General features: G+C 47.9%; 1 long non-coding RNA gene across 1 annotated transcript; it reads right to left on the bottom strand.

The window, feature by feature from the left end:
- Nucleotides 1–240: 240 nt before the first annotated feature.
- LOC143956850 (uncharacterized) lies at nt 241–1190 on the bottom strand. Its single transcript, XR_013269977.1, has 3 exons — nt 1112–1190; nt 793–956; nt 241–356 (listed from the first exon to the last, which is right to left on the bottom strand). It is a non-coding gene; the product is annotated as an uncharacterized LOC143956850 (long non-coding RNA).
- Between the last annotated feature and the right edge of the window lie 4396 nt (nt 1191–5586).

Below are 5586 nucleotides of genomic sequence, written 5' to 3'. Positions count from 1 at the left end.
TCCGCCCGTCTCATTGCCCTCATTTCTTGCATAAACGACAGCATAGCTCCATCCATGTCAGGCCTATGCTGTCCGTGTCATTTGCTTCTGGAAGCAGTAGTAACAGAACGAATCTGAGGGTTGGAACATTTATTAGTACATTTTATTCTATCAACATTTCAAAATGGGACATTTTATATAGGATACTTACAGGCACACGTTGCGGCACACGTCTTTCAAGCGTGCCTGTAGATTGTGAAGATGGGATTTCCTCAGGAGCTTGCTCCCTACCACCAACTCCAATGTCTTCCTCTGCCGCAGGCTGGGTATCCACTGCACCCCCCTCCTCTTCTGTATCTGAAATGTTGCTGGTGGTACTGTAAAATATTTGTTAATAGATGGATTACAGGTGAGTACAGTAGAGTTATTACAATACATGGATCCATGTGTGTCATTAAAGTGGACCACTTATACATACAGGTAGGTGCAAGAAATATCCCCTAAACCTACACGGTTTGGAGATATTAGCAGAAAACCCGTAGACAACGGCGCCTAAGCGCGCCGTTTCCGAAGACGCTTGTGCCATGACTGGTGGATCCCACGTGCATGACGTCATTGTGGCTAGGGCCAGTCACAGTACCGAAGCCATGATACGTAGAAGTCACTTAGGGAGTGATGGCGGCAACGAAGGAGGGGAACGGGGACCACAGCGGGGGCTTGTACTTTTCTGTACTTTTGTACTTCCTCTTTGGAGTATATAATTTTTTTTACTCGGCCAAATAATTTAATATAGGGGAGAAATAATGTATTTACTTTCTTAAGTTCATAACACTTCTCAAGAAGTCCAGTGAATCAAAAAAGGGGCTTTTTTTTTTTTGTTGATGGTCCTGCTCCGCTCCGGCTTTCTCTTGCCTCCTCCTTTAGCTCCCGTCTGTAGCGGTCTCTAAGGGATCTCCACCGTGTGATGATTTTATCACCTGTATAGGAACAGTAGACACAATGAACTGATAGCACTCCAACATGACAATTACTTATATGAGGCCACGTGGCCACGTGACATGCCACATGAAATGCCACGTGACATGCCATGAAATGCCATGTGTTTAACCATGCCAAGCCACAAACTGCTTACCACGTATCCGACGGTGCTTATTACTAAGCGACATCCAGTTTGGTGTGACCTCCTCAAAAATCTCCTCCCACTTCATACTGGTGATATTGCGGTCACTGTACTCGGCACATGTTTTGTCCCATAAGCCAGGCCTGGCATGCACGAGCTGAATGAGCCTTTCATGGGAGACATCTCTGGCCATTTTTTCTCTTCTCTCCAGGCTGCTCTCTCTCTCTCTCTCTCTCTCTCTCTCTCTCGGCAGGTCTCTCTCTCTCTCTCTCTCTCGGCAGGTCTCTCTCTCTCTCTCTCTCTCTCTCTCTCGGCAGGTCTCTCTCTCTCTCTCTCTCTCTCTCTCTCTCTCTCTCGGCAGGTCTCTCTCTCTCTCTCTCTCTCTCTCGGCAGGTCTCTCTCTCTCTCTCTCTCTCTCTCTCTCTCTCTCTCTCTCTCTCTCTCGGCAGGTCTCTCTCTCTCTCTCTCTCTCTCGGCAGGTCTCTCTCTCTCTCTCTCTCTCTCGGCAGGTCTCTCTCTCTCTCTCTCTCTCTCTCTCTCTCTCTCTCGGCAGGTCTCTCTCTCTCTCTCTCTCTCTCTCTCTCTCGGCAGGTCTCTCTCTCTCTCTCTCTCTCTCTCTCTCTCGGCAGGTCTCTCTCTCTCTCTCTCTCTCTCGGCAGGTCTCTCTCTCTCTCGGCAGGTCTCTCTCTCTCTCGGCAGGTCTCTCTCTCTCTCGGCAGGTCTCTCTCTCTCTCTCTCGGCAGGTCTCTCTCTCTCTCTCTCTCTCTCTCTCTCTCGGCAGGTCTCTCTCTCTCTCTCTCGGCAGGTCTCTCTCTCTCTCTCTCGGCAGGTCTCTCTCTCTCTCGGCAGGTCTCTCTCTCTCTCTCTCTCTCTCGGCAGGTCTCTCTCTCTCTCTCTCTCTCTCGGCAGGTCTCTCTCTCTCTCTCTCTCTCTCGGCAGGTCTCTCTCTCTCTCTCTCTCTCTCGGCAGGTCTCTCTCTCTCTCTCTCTCTCTCTCGGCAGGTCTCTCTCTCTCTCTCTCTCTCTCTCTCGGCAGGTCTCTCTCTCTCTCTCTCTCTCTCTCTCTCTCTCTCGGCAGGTCTCTCTCTCTCTCTCTCTCTCTCTCTCTCTCGCTCTCTCTCTCGGCAGGTCTCTCTCTCTTGGCAGGTCTCCTCTCTCTCTCTCTCTTGGCAGGTCTCCTCTCTCTCTCTCTTGGCAGGTCTCCTCTCTCTTCAAATCACACAGGTTCAGGCAGCTCTCTTTCTATGCACTCTCCTCTCTCCACTAGCAGCATGTGCTTGTGCATGTGACTGACCACTACCTGGGTCAGAGGTCACCTGTACATTAACCACTTGCTTACTGGGCACTTAAACCCCCCTCAGTCCCAGACCAATTTTCAGCTTTCAGCACTGATGCACTTTGAGTGACAATTACGCGGTCATACAACACTGTACCCAAATGAAATTTTTATCATTTTTTTCCCACAAATAGAGCTTTCTTTTGGTGGTATTTAGTTACAGCTCGGAGTTTTATTTTTTGCTAAACAAACAAAAAAAGATGCAAAAAAAAAAAAAATCATGTTTTAATAGTTTGTTATAAAATTTTGCAAACGGGTCATTTTTCTCTTTCATTGAAGTGCGCTGATTAGGCGGCACTGATAGGCTGCATTGGTGGGCACTGATGGGCTGCATTGGTGGGCACTGATGGGCTGCATTGGTGGGCACTGATGGGCTGCATTGGTGGGCACTGATGGGCTGCATTGGTGGGCACTGATGGGCTGCATTGGTGGGCACTGATGGGCTGCATTGGTGGGCACTGATGGGCTGCACTGGTGGGCACTGATGGGCTGCACTGGTGGGCACTGATGGGCTGCACTGGTGGGCACTGATAGGCATAGTTAAGGCGGCACTAATAGGCACAGATAAGGCGGCACTGATGGGCAAAGATGGGCACAGATAAGATGGCACGGATGGGTGGCACGGATAAGTGGCAAGGATGGGTGGCACGGATGGGCACTGATAGGTACCACAGATAGATGGGACTGATGGGCACTGATAGGTGGCACTGATAGGTGGCTCTGATGGGCGGCACTGCTGGGCACTGATGGGCGGCACTGCTGGGCACTGATGGGCGGCACTGGGGTGCAGCACCTTTGAGGCAGATTGGGTGGCACTGTGGGTGGCACTGTGGGGTGGCACTGTGGGCACTATGGGCACTGACGGGGGGCACTTTTGCTTTTATTTTACTTCAGGATGGCACTGCGGGAGGCAGGTGGGCACAGGCAGGTGGTCCCTTGTATTGATGGCCGTGATCGGGACTGATGTCCCGATCACGGCCGCCGGTGATCGGCTTTTTTTTTCTCTCCTCGCGCTGTCAGCGCGAGGAGGAATAATAGCCGATTACCGGCTCCGTTCTATCACATGATCAGCTGTCATTGGCTGACAGCTGATCACGTGATAAGGGGTCGGGATCGACCCCTTACACGGATCGGTGATCAGGCGAGTCTCACGGACTCGCCGATCACAGAGCGCGCAGCGCGCGCCCCTCAGGGGGCGCGCAGGCCGCTCGTAACCGGGACTACGTCAATAGACGTAGTCCCGGAAATGTAGGTCCGCGCTAATGCCGTCATTTGGCAATAGCGCGGATCTGAAGTGGTTAATGTATATTTTTTGCTTAAAAACGGATGTCCGTGGAACGGATCGTCCGCAAACGTCCGTTTTACGTCCGTTCCGTTTTTTTGACGGAAGAGAAAATAGGGTTTTCTTCCGTTCGGAAAACCGGAGCTGAACGGAAACGGACGTTAACGGATGATTATCCGCTAACGTCCGCGATGCCATTGACATGCATTGTGCTCCGTTTTCATCCGTAAACGGATGTAGGGAAAAACGGACGAACGGGTCCGCACATGTGAAAGGGGCCTAAGGCTCGTACACACGATCGGCTTTTCCAACGGGAAATGTTCGATGTCAGGCTGTTGGTGGAAAACTCGACCGTGTTTACGCTCCGTCTGAGAATTGTTTGTTGGCTAGCAGGTTTTGAAATTTTCCACGGACAAATGTGATTTTCCGAGCGTGTGTACTCAAGTCCGTCGTACAAAAGTCCAAAGTGCAAGGACAAGCCAGAAGTGGCCGTTCTTGTAAACTAGCGTGTGTAAGGCCAGGTTCACACAGTAGCGATGCGGGAACGCCGCGAATCCGCGGATTTTTCCCGCATCGCATGCCTCCCGCCGGCAGTTCACACTGCCCTATGCGGACTGCTGGGAGTGTCAATGAAATCTTAATGACACCCCCAGATCAGTCCGCATATCGCAGTGCGATCTGCAAACTCCGACAGGAATCGGATCGCATGGTGTGAACACCCAATGCGATCCGATTCTGCTGCGGACCAAAAAAGGGTCCCGTGCGTGTTTGCGGCGGGTGTGATGCGAATTCAGCCATACTATCTGTATACTATCTGTATGGCTGAACTCGCATCGCTACAGAGATCAGATATGATTTGCACTGCAGTGCGGTGCGAATCACATCCGGGTCTCTCCCACCCGCAGCGGTGTGAACCCGGCCTAATGGAGAATTAACATTTGACGCGGTAAATTTATGAAATCTCCAAATGCAGCGCACAATTCTCTTCTATAATGGGATAGTAATGAAGCTGCTTTGCTGTCGATACTGATTACATTTATTCAAAACCTAATATTCAAAGGCTGTTTTTTATTTTTATTTTTTCCTAGTGATATCAATAATGTATATGTGTGTGTGTGTGTGTGTATGTGTATGTGTATATGTATATGTATATATATATATATATATATATATATATATATATATATATATATATATATATATATATATATATATATATATATATATATAATTTTTTTTTTTTTTTTTTTTTTTTTTGGGCGTTACCGCAACACCATTATCCTGTAGTTTTTAAGATCAAAGATACAACTATGTTAGTGTCCCTTGCTAATTTAACTTTGTATTTTTTTTTTTTTTAATTATAACTGCCTACTCCCCAACTGTCATTTTGAAGTAAAACACAAAGCCAAGTAGTATTCTCCACCAATTTTTTAATTGTGCATTAAAAAAATAAAATTAGACATGCTATCTGCCAATAGAACATAACTTAAAAAGTCCAAAAATATAGAAAATATACCAAATCAAATCATAATTCAACCAAAAATAATGTCAAAGCAATAGCTCCAAGGCCAATAATAAACACGTTATCTCTTCCGATTCCGCAACATGTCTGGTTGAGGAACGGCCATTCAAAAATGAACTGAGAAGAAATTAGCAGATGGAACTCAAAGGGTGGCACTAATGAGCTAAAATACAATGTAGTAGGTCACTATATTCATAGTTGTTGGCCAACAATCGCGTGCCATGTGTATGTATGACAAGATTTGGCCAATGACCTTCGGACAAAATTCCACGGTTTTGTTGGCCAACCTTCCGATGGTGTGTACGAGGCTTTACACTGATTTCACTGCACACAATGTGTATCAGAAGG

Source organism: Lithobates pipiens, unplaced genomic scaffold (genome assembly GCF_037356315.1).
Source record: "Lithobates pipiens isolate NorthernLeopardFrog02 unplaced genomic scaffold, aLitPip1_a1.2 Scaffold_44, whole genome shotgun sequence".
NCBI lineage: Eukaryota > Metazoa > Chordata > Amphibia > Anura > Ranidae > Lithobates > Lithobates pipiens.
The sequence above is the reverse complement of the archived record's forward strand: the minus strand, read 5'-3'. Positions and strand labels throughout refer to the sequence as shown.